Below are 14,969 nucleotides of genomic sequence, written 5' to 3' on the forward strand. Positions count from 1 at the left end.
GAAAAGCGAGAACAAAAACACACTTGGAGAAAATAACTGTATTCTGAAATTACTTTTGCAGTTTTTCTAATCAAGTTTCAATTCTGTTATATGTAACATTATACAAAAAGGGCTATATGATTTCTTCCTCTGAAACTAAAATATGAGGCACTTCAATACAGATCTGTGTGAGTAAATCAAATGGACTTCATAAACAGTAGTTTTCTGAGAAGCAATAATCTGTTATAATTCAGGGAGTTAAAAGAAATTCTAGAAGAAAGGCAATAGCAAATCACTTTCATGTCACATGAGGGCAACTGCATGGTTATCTCTGTAAGTCACCAGGAGTTGAGTTTGATTCAAAGGTGATTTTATATAGCCATATCAAATTAAATACAAGTATTAGATAGATGCTCTATGGCTTTTTAAAAAATGTAAAATTTAAAACAAGTAGCCTAGTTATTTTTTTCACATGCAGATCCTGATTAACATTTGAATTCAAAAGTGTCCACTCCTGTGTGAGAGTTATGCTTTTCAGCATTGGAAATAAGCATTCAGAGATGTTATGTTATTTTTCATTTATTTAAAATACTAATACCATTTTTATTTCATTGTTGATTTTTGTTATATATTTGGATTGCCTTAGCTGAGTCAAAACTTTGACTTCAGGGTTGGAATAATGTGTATATTACTAATTTGTAATTTGGCTACTCCAAATATGATGTTGTCAGGTGAAGGTCTAACAATCTACTTCTTCTCAGTCCCTGTCAGTCCCATCAGGTAGATCGGACTAAGAAACAGATAGCATGAAGATCTAAAGCTACTTTTATTAGAATAGCTATCGTAACAAAATCTTGCCCTTCTGAATATGCTACCTTTCAACCCTATTTCATCTTCATGAGTTTTGGGGGCGGAGGGGCTGTCTGTGGTGTTTTCACAAATTAGCTGTGCAAGTTCCAAATCAAGCTAAAGTGGAAGAACAAAGCCAACTAATTTTCACAATGTGATCTTGAGCGCACACAAACCATTTTCATGGAGAATATCAGGATTGCTTTGAAATCTTGAACTTTGTTAATAGAGAACCAGAGGCTCTGTGGAATGAAAAGTAATGAAATTTGTTGTTAAGAGTGCATGTGAAAAGAGACTGCCAAAGACCAAGAAAGGGAGTGGATGTAAAAATGAACAGTGGAAATTTCCAGAAAGAGAAGCCCAAACCAAAGAAGGACAAAGATCTCAGGAAGGAATGTAACAGAGAATTTCAAAGAGCTGTTAGAAGAGATAAAAAGCAGTATTACAATGATATATGTAAGGAAGTTGAAAATGGAAGCAGACATAGAAAAATAAGGAAAATCTCTGAATTCATAATGAGGTTCCAACTGATTCAAAAAAGATCAAGCAAAGATAAAAGGAGGATATTGAAATTCTGTATAGTAGAGATGTCAACATCCAAGATACCTAAGTACGTAGTTCCTACTTACAAGACCCTCTAGTACTAGAAGATGGTTAGGTCAGCACTGTAATCATTACCAAGCCAGAAGGCTACAAGAAACTGTGGAATATCAAGCTGGCTTTAGGAAAGTTTAAGGAATAAGGGACCTTATTGCTGATGCACACTAGATGATAATTGAAAAAGCCACAGAATACAGAAAAGAAGTCAACATGTGCTTTATTGATTATAGAAAGGTTTTCAGTTGGATTGATTTTGTCAAGCTATGGAATGTCCTTAGGAAAATGGGAATCCCAGAATATTTCACTGTCCTCATGTGAAACTTGTACCTAGGTTAGGATACCATAGTCCAGATGGAACATGGCAAAACAGACTGGCTCCAAGTTGGCAAAGTAGTGAGATAAAGCTAAATATATATTAAGGGCAACTGGATTGGAAGAAGATAAATGTGGTTTTAAAATTGGAAAAAAAAACATCAACAACCTGTGCTATATTAATGACATTACTCTGATAGCTGAAAATGGAAAGGATTGGCAAACTAGGAATGAAAATTGAGGGAAAAAAGTGGGACCAAGATTAAATATAAACAAGACCATATTAATATAAAGAAGACTAACAGGCATAACAACCACCCTTAGAACTGACAAAGAAGATATCAAAGTGGTGGATAGCTTTTGCCTTTTAGGATTGACTATCAACAGTAAAGCAGTCAAGAAATATGTCACATAATAGCACTTGGAAGAGTAACAATGAAGTCTTGAAAAAGATATTCTGATGTCATGATGTGTCTATACCTACAAAGAATGGAAAGGCAATGGAAAGTTCAACTTTTTGAAAAATCAGATAAAAAGAGTTTTTGATGTTTTGGAACATTGGTATTGGAGAAGACTCCTGGACCAAGGGTGGGGGGGGGGGAAACCAAATGGACTATTGAACAAATCCATCCAGTGTTCTCACTCGAGGCACCAATGACCCAGGCTCAAATTATATTTTAAATACATTATGTGAAGACCTACTTCTATTGAGAAATCTATGATGCTGGAAGAGGTGGGAAAAAAGGGAAGAGAATGACCAGCAGCAAGGTGGATGGACTCAACTACAATGGCAATGGGTGCACTGTTTGAAGACTTGAAAGACCAGATAAGGGACAGATCCTACTGATGAAAAGCTAACTTTGTGGTTGCTAAGAGTCAACACTGACTTGATGGCACATAATCACCATCAGTCATTGAATCAGACTGATGGAGAGTATCCTGAGGGTTAAGACTGGGTAGCAAGGAGAACTATCATCACTTTACTTTCTGATAAATGGGTATTTTATGTCTGACCCTGCTCACCATGGCAAGTATTTTGTGAATCACCAGCCCTCCCCATTGTAGCCATATTATGAGAGCAATCACCACAACTTCTTAAAATACTAAAATACTAATGTTTCCATCACCTCAAAAAAAAAAAAAAGCTGTTTACTTTAATGTAGGCTTGCTGATATTCTCAGCCATCATAAATACAGCATTCCCTGTTGGTGATTTGTAATCTAGATCTATTTTTAAATCTCCCACCAGAAGGAATCTTCTTTAAAGATTATATAGAAGTGCCAGTTCCAGAAAAATCACAAAACACAGGAACCTTGCTTTCACAGGCATAGCAACAGAAGAACTGATGCTTGATACAAATCACTGAATAGACATCACTTTTTACTAGCTTTATGGATCTGGAGGTGTTTTTGAAGGATAACATTTAGTGGGTGCTCTATTTATTTTAAGATGGCTTGGTCTTAATTCATGCAATATAAGAGGCAGAAATAGCTGTTTGCAATAATTGAGTGAAGAAGACTTTGGTGATACAGCATCTCCTGGTGTGCTGTGGCAGTTCTGCATATGTGAAAGTTACCAAGTAAGTTCTCGAATAGCCTTAAATAGATACCTCAGGTTAATAGAATCAATAAGTGTTAGCTGAGAATCTGAAAGAGTAAAGTAAAGAAAGGGGAACAGCTATTAAATATACTGCATTTACCAATCATACAACATGCTTCAATTGTGTTGAAAGAGCTGGAGGCTGCTGCTCTTATGTCCAACAATCAAGAGCAAAATTGGCATTGGCCCTGACATCTAACACCATTAATAATTTTTATGTCAGCAAAATCAATTCTGAGCCAAAGACATTTCTGAAATGACTGATTAACAGAGTAACAAGAGGTGAGAATCTGCTGCTGTGGACATAAAAGAGAGAGAGAGAAAGGGAGAGAGAGAGAGAGAGAGAGAGAGAGAGAGAGAGAGAAGAGATGTTGTTTGTTTAAATAGCTGTGAGTGAAACACTGATATATTTAACAAGCACAATCACTATCGCCTGCAGGAAAGGACTGTGAATTCAAAAAACATTTTAATACTTAGCACAAACTAACTGGGATATCACACATCAGTTACTAACAATTCCAAGCAGGCGTATGAAACAGGCATGGTAAAAATTACTATTTTCATAATTTATTTGAACCACATAGTCACTATTCTGGTTATGTTTTCATAAAGAGTATCATACAAGTTTTTTAAAAATATATGTGTATCTGTTCATAGGCAACTTTTCTTAACCATGATGATAACAAAATGATGGCATGACACAACCTTCACCCTTATGTACAAATACATAAGGACCAGAGCTTACTTGGCAATATCCTGACATTCTTTTTTGTCATTCCCCCACCCCCACCCGCTGCCATTCTGTCCTGCAGATGTCTATGCATGCTTTCTCTTAAATAAATCTGCATGGAGTTGTATGTCAAAATAGCAGGCCCCACCATTTCAAACATAAAAGAAAAAAAAAAAAAGGATTCTGCACATATGGGTGGGACTAGGAGGCAGAATCTGGTTGCCAAATAGTCAAGGCATGTATTCTGTTGAAGGCTTCAGAAAGACAGGAAGAAAAAGGAAGAAAAACTTATTAGAGTGCATACTGGAAAGAAGGATGTTTTTTTAAGCTGCTTTTTGTGCCCTTATGTATCTGCAGCCTGATGCTTTATCCTTGAGTATATAAATTTAACTTTGTAAATACATATATGTATATGCAAACACACACACACCCAGACACACACACATGTATAAAAGTATATATGTCCAGGAAGACCTTCCCACCAGAAAGAGGCTGGCAGTTGCTCTCCTGGAAGAGAAAGATGGCAGGGCACAGCAGAAGGAACGTATCCAATGGGAGAACATGTTAGCCTGCAGTCTGGACTGAATACCTTGCAAACTGTTGCCAAAGTGTCTCTGTTGGGACAGGATTTTTTTTAAAAAGTGGTTAGAACCAAACCAGCATGAGTCTAAGAGAGGTGCAGCTTAATGGTAAGTGCAGATATGCCCATAATGGGAGCTGAGAAGGAAGGTAGATGTGACTGTAAAACATTGTTGGAAGAAGGAAGCCTTTGCCATTTTTGTAGCAACAGATTTCTGAATTCCAATAGTGCTCTGTGCCAAAAACAATTCTATAGTACTTTCCTATAGAATAGAATAGAATAGAATAGAATAGAATAGAATAGAATAGAATAGAATAGAATAGAATAGAATAGAATAGAATAGAATAGAATAGAATAGAATAGAATGCTTGCCAGAGTATCAAAAACAATATAGTCATATATGATTTCTTGTCCTTAATTTCACATTAAAAGTCTCCCCTTAGATCAGGGTTCCCCAAAGCGGTCAATATCACCCCTCAAGGGTCAGTGAGACTATCCAAGGGGCTGCTGCTGCTGATGATTTGTAGTACTATTAGTTAAAGCAGTATTTATTAAATTATTTTCATATAATGAATGTTTTGGGGTCAATGAACAATCAGAAACTTCATGAAGGAGTCGATGAACTGAAGAGTTTGGGGACCCCTGCCTTAGATCAATCTTCCTTCCTTCCTTCCTTCCTTCCTTCCTTCCTTCCTTCCTTCCTTCCTTCCTTCCTTCCTTCCTTCCTTCCTTCCTTCCTTCCTTTTTCTTTTACTTAGTTCTCTGAGTCACTCTTAGTGACTTCCTGGCCATGTCAATGTAGTTTCCTTGGGAGCATTACAGAAGTGATTTGTTGCCCTTGTCTTTTTCATGATTTTGTTTGCTTGTTTGTTTTTCAACTTCTCAGTCAACCCTACAACTCTGATATTCTCAGACTACCTCCCATTCAAGTACAACCAGACCAGACTGCTTAGGTTCCCAACTCAGACAAGGTCAGCAACATGCTTCCAATTGCTGAAATATCCATTAAGTTATATTACTTTAATCAAAATGTGATGGAGAAAGGTGAGAAAATGCATTTTTGCATTTAGATTGCCTTGTTGCAATGGGAATATTTTGCCTTATATTTCTTGAAAAGCTACCTGCATATGAGTTGTAACTATTAGGCATTTGAAAATTCTAGAATGCCTCTTCGTATTTGTTTTCTACATTTTCCGAAATAAGTCTAAATAGGCCATGCAAATATTAGATTTGAAAGGTAGGAGATTTAGGAATCAGAGAATGAATTGCTCATGAACCATAAATGTTATAACTATGATTAATAGCATCTTACCTCAAAAATTAAAATTGTCTCTACATATTTATTTTTATTTATTCATTAAATAGATGAATAGATGTAGACTGCCTCAGCTGTGGACCTCTGGGAGGTATATGGCAAGGTAGAAAAAGCAAAAACAAAAAGACAGATTAAAACAAAATAACGCATATATACTAAGATGGAGTACCCATCATCAATCATTATGTCTCCGTTTTATAAATTGATATTCCAGTTTAAGATCTCCTGTCATGATTTATTATACATCAGAGTTTTTTAAATCAGCCTTTAACCAAAGCTGACCAAGTGATTCACAAAATACTTTAAAAATACACTAATAGGAATTTCAGACAAGCTAAGTGAGCTCAATGACATTTTCTCCAAATAGTTGTGCATATCTGAATTACTGGGGTACAATCTAGTCCAAATTTTAAGAGAGGGGGATATATCTCATTGAACTATGTAAGTCTGTACTATTGGACAGTAAAATAGATTACTGAACAACTCCCAACATAAACATACTGAAGCAAAAGAACTAAATTATCTGGGTAAACGAGGACTACTGAAAAGGTCCTGTCATCTTTCATCTTACCTCTGATGGTGTACAACCCAGAAAATATTTTATAATGCTTACACTGTATAACATAACTGAAGACAGTGAGATATACTATGTGGATTGACAGTTACAAATTAAGAAGAAAAAAAGGGCAACAGTCAATTTTATCTGGCATCAAAAGCCAGTTGAGGAACAGCTCCTCCAAACTCATTTCCTACTTCAATGCAAGAAAGTTCAGAACAACCTCAGAACACTTCCAGTAAGATCAGAACAAACCATTTTGAACCCAGAAATGTTCTGAATTTGAAATGTTTTGCCTATTCCTGCTAACTTTATACATAAGGAAAAGTTTTAGTTATTTACAGGTAAAGCTACTGGGTATTCTGTATTCTATACTGGGTATTTTCCCTTCATCTTTTAATTTGTGTGATATAGCAATTGAGACTAGATTTGAGTATTGGCCCTCTAATCCTCCTCTTCTGCTTGTTATTTCCCATTCCATTTCTTAGAAATACTCCAAGAGAGTTTCTTAAAACACAGCAGGTCATTATGTTCAGCAAATCTCACAAATTGATCTATATGACAAATAGTTACACATCAGTCAGCTTCTCTTAATCTGACAATTTAATGAGGGTGAAAAAGAATAACAACTATCTATCTCCTTGCTTGAGGAAGAGCTAATATGTATGCCACAAACAAATGCAAAATGAAGACAAAAGTATATTCATTTTTTTCTCCTTGATTTCCTGATGGTACAATCATACGCATGTGCTGTGATATTATGATATCTTTAGCAAGGGAACTTAGGAAAACTATCATTGTATTGCCAGTAATGTTTCAAAATAAAATAAAAGTTATCCTTGGCCAACTTACTCTCATTAAAATTCAAATATTGGTATATGGTTATTTTTCTATAGCAACTACATAGTTTGGTTAAAGAAATACTATTTCTTCCCTTGACACAGTGATTGATGCTATGATGAATATAAAGCTGTTATAGAAGATATCAGAATTCAGAAGGAAGGATGCTGAATTGTTGAGGCCCTATAATGTTGTTCTGGCTGCCTATAAAACAAGCAAATCAAATCAAATCAAATCTTTATCACGGTCAAAGACCAGCATAAGGAGGGTAGAGTGTAGTCAATTAAAAAGCATTAAAAATACATCCAAGTATATATATACACACACACATATATTAAAAACTAAAAAATATAAAACAGAAAATATATATCTAAAAGTAATCTAAAAGGAGGGGTAGGAACATTATATGGGTATAAGGGGGGCATAAAGTTTAGTATGTGACAGACTATATCTATCAAATTACAGAGCACTGTAATATGATGAATTAGATGGTCATTAAGACTAGTTTATGGCACAGGTCATCATCTGACGAATTTTAATTGCTGCTCTGCAGAACCTGGCAACATTGTATGTTGTAGCAGGGTTGGTATCGGAAAGCAGAAGGGCGGTGTAGAATTATCCTGTGTGCCCTGGGTATTTATGCAATAATGGTGAGATGAGGCTAGTACAAATGTCTCTGTAATACAGACACTGGAGAAGCACGTGCCCTGTTGTTTCTGTGTGTCCAGAGTCACAGGCGTTCTCTCTCTGCATGAGAAATCTTCCTGTATCAGCCTTCAAGGAAAAACAAGCAATGACTGAAGGTTTCTTTGATCTGTAGAAATGCTATATTCTAAGGCTGGTTCTTAGAATTTGAACTTAGTGAATGTATAGTCACCCCTGTTGTCTCCATATTCCACTGTGACGTTTGCCTTCAATTTAAGATGTTGATTCTTCTGTAGATCCAATTTCTTTCCTCTCACTTACAGTCTCATTCTTACCTATCACCCCCCACCCCATGCCTATGAAAGTAGGAACCTATAGGTATTCAAATATTATCTGTCTCTCTTTAATGTCTCTTTCTGTCTTATTTCCCTCAACCCTCCCTTATTATTTTTATTGATGTGTATTAAATAAACTTATTATTTAATGTAACATTTATACTGAGGGTCCAATAGTAGAATGCAAAACACGGCAATTCATTATCAGCCTGATTATATATTGGGCTTAGTGGGCCCACAGTACCATTTTATTTTGGAAATATAATATTGGTCTTCAACAGGAAGATGTGGGATCCTTATGAGAATAAAATGATGTCTATTATAGTCAGGATTGTGTATATGCCATCCTGAACTCCTGGGAGGGGAGTGTTAGGATAAAATCTATAATAAATGAAATGCATTTTTAAAGTGGGGCATAGTCATCTTATAAACCAATCCCTTGTGCTGTCATTATTTCCCTCATCTCTCTGTTCTAATCCGCTAGCTTTTAAAAATCAAATTTTATTTATTTATTTATACATAAACTTATCCCCACCCATCTCCCCGCAATGGGGGGCTCTGGGCGGTTTACATCAAATTAAAACAAATAAATACATAATTAAAATTTATAAAAAGACAAACACATCTACACAAATGGAAAGAAGATAAAAAATTGTAGTCCTATGCATAACAATATTGGAATTAATCCTATGAATGGGCTTATCTCTGAATAAATATGTACATACGTATGTGGAGGGGGTGCACATGGGTGCATGCATACGTTCACTTACATATGCACACAGTGTCACATATGTCACTGCAGCAACAGGGAAATGTGTTGACAATGTAACTTATATTTTTGAATGGTGGAGAAGAGTATGCTTTTTCTATAATATGTTCTCTAGGTTATAAAGAGCATTGCTGAGATATAAGGAATTCACCTTAAGGAAAACATTTTAATAACTTTTATATCAATTAATCCCAAAGCTGCAGCAGGATGTGGAAATGGAGAGATTCTCAGTGTCTTAAGTGAATTACATAAATGCATAGTGGTAACATCTGGAAGGTATATTGTAACATGGCTCTGTAACCATTTTTAGTTTACTTAATCTTCCCCAAAGACAACAGTTTTAATGGCTTTAATCTTTTGAAATAATTTCATGTAATAACAAAGTGTTGATTGTTGCAAAATTGTTTATTGTGGCCTTCAGAACATTCACATTTGGCTAACTTAAAAATTTTACAGTGATTCTAATCCTATCTGAGTTGGTGGGTCCAGAGGGTGGTTGTTGGGGGAAGAGGTAGGACCCATGGGCACTTTGTTATGCAGTACCTGAAGGTTCAGTCCTTTTGCCTCTTCTTTCTAATATCTACATGTTGGATACATCTACACTAGGATAAGTCTTCTGCAAGTTCAAGGTGAAATATCAGTATCCAGATGATATACAATTATATGCCAGGCCCATTGATGTGGTGGAAGTCTTGATTTGGTGTCCGAAGGCTGCTAGGGTTTGGGCTCCAACTCAGCCCAGACAAGAAAGAATGGCTGTAGATTCAGAGGCTGACTGATTCCAGGACTCTAAACATAGATTGTAGAATAGCAGAATGCCTGGAGAAAGTCTAGTTCAGATCAAATTTTATCACTGTATTATTACATCCTATTTTACAATTTTCATTGACTATGCAAAAGCCTTTGATTGTGTGGATCACAACAAACTGTGGCAAGTTCTTAAAGAGATGGGAGTACCAGACCACCTTACCTGTCTCCTGAGAAATCTGTATGCGGGCCAAGAAGCAACAGTTAGAACCGGTCATGGAACAACCGATTGGTTCAAAATAGGAAAAGGTGTACGACAAGGCTGTATACTGTCACCCTGCTTATTTAACCTATATGCAGAGTACATCATGAGAAATGCCAGGCTGGAAGAATCACAAGCTGGAATTAAGATTGCAGGGAGAATCATCAACAACTTCAGATATGCAGACGATACCACCCTCATGGCAGAAAGTGAAGAAGAACTAAAGAGCCTCTTGATGAGGGTGAAAGAGGAGAGTGCGAAAGCTGGCTTGAAACTCAACATTAAAAAAACTAAGATCATGGCATCTGGACCCATCAATTCCTGGCAAATAGAAGGGGTAGAAATGGAAGCAGTAACAGACTTCATTTATTTGGGCTCCAAGATCACCGCAGACGGAGACTGCAGCCATGAAATTAAAAGACGCTTGCTCCTTGGGAGGAAAGCTATGGCAAGCCTAGATAGCATATTAAAAAGCAGAGACGTCACCTTGCCGACAAAGATCCGCATAGTCAAAGCTATGGTTTTTCCAGTAGTAATGTATGGCTGTGAGAGCTGGACCATAAAAAAGGCCGAGGGCCGAAGAATTGATGCCTTTGAACTGTGGTGCTGGAGAAGACTCTTAAGAGTCCCCTGGACTGCTAGGAGGTCAAACCAGTCAATCTTAAAGGAAATCAACCCTGACTGCTCATTGGAAGGATTGATAATGAAGCTCAAGCTCAGATACTTTGGTCACCTAATGCGAAGAGAGGACTCTTTGGAAAAGACCTTGATGCTGGGAAAGATTGAAGGCAAAAGGAGAAGAGGACGGCAGAGGATGAGATGGTTAGATAGCATCACTGAAGCAATGAGCATGAAAACTGAGCAAACTCAGGGAGGCAGTGAAGGACAGGAAGGCCTGGCGCAATATGGTTCATGGGGTCACGAAGAGTTGGACACGACTTAACGACTAAACAACAACAACAAATTTTACAATTTAATGCCTAGATTTTCTCTTCTTAGTCATAAACTCAGAGGTAAGCTCTATTGTCTTCACTGGACTTTGGTCCTAACAAAGAGGATTACAGATTGCAATTCGGAATTCAGACTCAACTTCCTGTTACGCTGCTGCTGTTTAATCAAAATAAGTGTTGTGCAGTCAGTACTGAGGTGCTGGGAATCTTGCTCCACAGAACAATCTGCAGAAAATTATCAGCTTTTGGAAATCAACTGAAACTATAGACACCAAAGACTGCTCTGCCTTAAACCTTGGCTGTTGCTCAGCCTTCTGATCCTGACAACCAGTGGATGTTGGTAAAGTGAACAAAAGAGGAGCTCTTGAAGAAAGGGTCAAGCAGCAGTTCCTCCATTTTCTCTGAGTGCCTTTTGTTGTTGTTTTTTTTGTTTTAAAGCTCAGGAAAAATTAGATGGAGATGTGAATGATGTCTTATTTGGCTCTTGGCTGCCTGAACATCATTTAGCTGGCAAATCAATTGACTATGAATCAGAAGAACAGACAGATAAATGTACTTGCTATAGATAGCTAAAAGCAGCAATTTGTTAAATATTGATTGGTGTGAAGGATCCAGCTTCTTGGATATATAGGAATAAATTATGAAAAACATACAGGAAACAGAGTGATTTCCAATGAGATTTTCTTGCCTGCTTGTCTTCAGAAATATGCAGTGAACCTAGACAGATCTAAAAGTTTGCCTCCAATGCAGGGTTGTCATGATTTGTGATTATAAATGGTTCAATATTGCAGCATACTGAGACTTTATTCCCTTTGCATCATTGCTCCACCCACCATTGCCTCAGGCTTCCGAAAAATAGTTAGGCGGAGTCCCTAGCTACATAAGACTGACCAGCTTCAGTCTAGACTCAATCAAGCCTATGCATTTATGATTTAAATATATCTGAGAAATAGGGCTTAGAGACCTATTCGGATCATAGAATTGTTCCTAGTCCTGTCTTCTAAAAGAACTCTAAACTATTCTGGCCTGGCTTCTACATGACACACCTTCAGAGACTTGAAGTCAGTTATTGTCTTTTCTTCTCCAGGTTAAACATACCCAACATTTCCAACCATTCCTCGTTTTTTTTTTTTTTTATTCCAGGACCCTTACCATTTTGATTGATTATGTTTCAGTTTTTCAGTGTCCTTCCTAATATGTAGTGACCAGAATTGGATGCAATATTCTAAGTGTGGCTAACCAGTGCAAAATAGAGAGGAACAGTGACTTTTGAATTTGACACAGTACTTCTGTTGATACTGCCCAGGAGTGCTGGTATTTATTTGTTTATTGTTTTGTTTTGTGGCTGCACCACACTGTTGACTCATGTTCAACCTGTACTAAGATATCCCACCTCATTTTCTCATGTACTCCTGGCCAACGGTCCCTTCCATTCTTCTTGTCCCTGTTGAAATTTATCTTGCTGGTTTCTGCCATGTTGGTCCTGAATATTGATACTGTTCTTTGCTTGTATGAACTGAAAATCTGATGATCATATTTTCTTACACCTCATCCAAGTAATTTATAAATATGTTGAACAGCACTGGCTCTAGAGCCCTGTGGTATGGCACTTGACACTTCCTTCCAGGATGATGAAGAGCCATTGACATATATTTACTGGGTATTTCTGTTCAAACAGCTCTGCATCCATCTAATGGTAGTATAGTTCCAGAGGGTTCCAGAGGGAGCTGGGGGTTATTCCTGATGATCTGCTGCATGGTTTGATTCAGACCTTAGCCATCGCTTGGAATGAGAGGGTGGCTGAGGCTTTGGATCAGATTGCGCCCATGCAACCTCTCCTTTTTTGTGGATCCTGTCACTCTCCATGGTTTACGGAAGAGCTTAGGGAGATGAAATGGGAGAAGAGGTGTCCAGAGCACCACTGCAGATCAATGGGGGATTAACTCAATTGAACATGGGTGAGAGCTACTATTAAGGCCTATCTTGTGGCAGTAAAGGCAGCAAAGTGACAATACTTCTCTGCCCTAATTGTGTCTGCAGATAGCTACCCAGCGGCCTTGTTTAAGATGACACAAGCCCTTCTGGGAAAGGAGGACTTGGAGGTTTATCAAAAAGGCCGGGGGGAGGGCAGAGCATCTCTCAGACAAAATCACTCGAATTCATTCCAAGTTGGATGCCAGCTTTGATACCGGTCTGACAGAGATGCTATCTGGGAATGGTTTGATCCTGTTGGGCCTGAGGAAGCAGACAGGTTCCTTATGACTGAGCTCAGCCACCTGATCCTTAGATCCATGCCCCTCCTGGTTAGCTAAGGCTGCCCAGGGGGTGTCATGGGGTTGGATTCTAGAGGTGGTTAACTTCTTTGAGAGAGGGGGTTGTTCCACCACCCCTTAAGGAGGCATTGATTCACCCCCTCTTCAAGGCCATTGCTGGATTCAACCATGTTGGACAATTTTTGTCCACTGTCTAACCTCCCTTTTCTAGGGAAGATTGTGGAGAAGGTGGTTGCGCAGCAGCTTCAGTGGGCCCTGGATGGATTATCTGGACCCTTTTTAGTCAGAATCCAGGCCTGGGCATGGGATGGAGATGGCGTTGATCATGCTTTTGGATGATCTCTGATGGGAGCAGGACAGGGTTAGTACATCTATCCTTGCTCTTCTTAATCTCTTGGCAATCTTCGATATCATCAACCATGGCATCCTTCTGAATTGGCTCTGTGGGTTGGGAGTGGGTGGCGCAGTATTGTGCTGGTTCATTTCCTTTCTGTGGGGCCAGTACCAGTCAGTGTTGGTTGGGAGAAAGAGGTCCCACCCTTGACCCCTGTTATGTGGGGTTCTGCAGGGTTTGGTACTCTCTCCATTCCTATTTAACATCTACATGAAGTCGCTGGGTGAGATCATTCATCCCCATGGGGTAAGATAGCTGTATGCCCAGATACAGATACCCAGTTATATATCTCCACCCCTGGCGGGCTAAAGGATGCTGTTGATGTCTTGTCCCAATGCCTGGAGGCAACAGGCTTCAGCTGAACCCTGGCAAGACTGGGTAGATTTGGGTTTTTGGGCCTTCTGGATCTGGGACTTTACCATCTTTGGTTCTGGATGAGGTTGCACTGCCCCAGACAGACCCGGTGTTCAGTCTGGGGCTCCTTCTAAACTCAGAACTCCTGTTGAGGAGCAGGTGGCAGCTGTGGCTAGGAGGGCCTTTGCACAGCTTCATGTCGTGCACCAGTTGCGCCCCTTCCTGGACCATGAGACACTACTCACAGTCACTCACATCCTGAAAATGGCAGTGTTTCTTCACTCCTTCCTTCCTTCCTTCCTTCCTTCCTTCCTTCCTTCCTTTTTGTGAAGGTAAGACAGCTTGCCTTTCTGTAATCCTTTAGCACTCCAACCTTCCTGTATGATTTCTCAGTGATTACAGAAAGGGACTCCAAGATTACACTCACAAGCTTCATCAGATTTCTCTTACTTCAGTTGAAAACTTCCTATGAATAGAATGGGGTGTGATTCTATTTTTGGAATCTTATTTTTGGGAAGTCCTCTTCTCTATGATCTGAGGATTTTTGTCTGTGTCATCCTGCTTTGTTCTTCTCTCAGCTAGAATGAAATCTAGAGTTTATATACAACTATGCTGGAGCAATTAGAACAATTCCTTTTTCTGTAATGTCTTGTACCCCAAGATGCTGTGGTCACTTCTTCCCAAAGAATTCACTGCTTTTCCCTCTTCAACCAGTTCTTTTCTGTTGGAAATCCAATTCCCTTTTCTCTTCTTCAACCCTCTGTAAATGAAACATTCTGCAAGCCCACTGTAGAATTTTGGGAACCTTGCAGTACCTTGACTGAATTGCTTTTCCAGTTGATGTCTGGGTAGTTGAACTCACTCATGGTTACTGTGTCTC

The 14,969-nt window shown here is 38.5% G+C and overlaps 2 protein-coding genes across 17 annotated transcripts in view; one reads left to right on the forward strand and one right to left on the reverse strand.

Moving 5' to 3' along the window:
* ADGRB3 (adhesion G protein-coupled receptor B3) overlaps window positions 1-14,969 on the forward strand; it is a 498,176-nt gene that overhangs the window by 244,070 nt on the left and 239,137 nt on the right. The window lies entirely within an intron of this gene.
* The window catches only part of LOC148217043 (uncharacterized), a 194,899-nt gene that overhangs the window by 55,755 nt on the left and 124,175 nt on the right, over window positions 1-14,969 (reverse strand). The window lies entirely within an intron of this gene.

The sequence above is a fragment of the Python bivittatus genome, unplaced genomic scaffold (assembly GCF_059951505.1).
Source record: "Python bivittatus isolate LINGU-HERP-01145 unplaced genomic scaffold, Pbiv_v1 ctg000020_np1212, whole genome shotgun sequence".
Classification (NCBI taxonomy): domain Eukaryota; kingdom Metazoa; phylum Chordata; class Lepidosauria; order Squamata; family Pythonidae; genus Python; species Python bivittatus.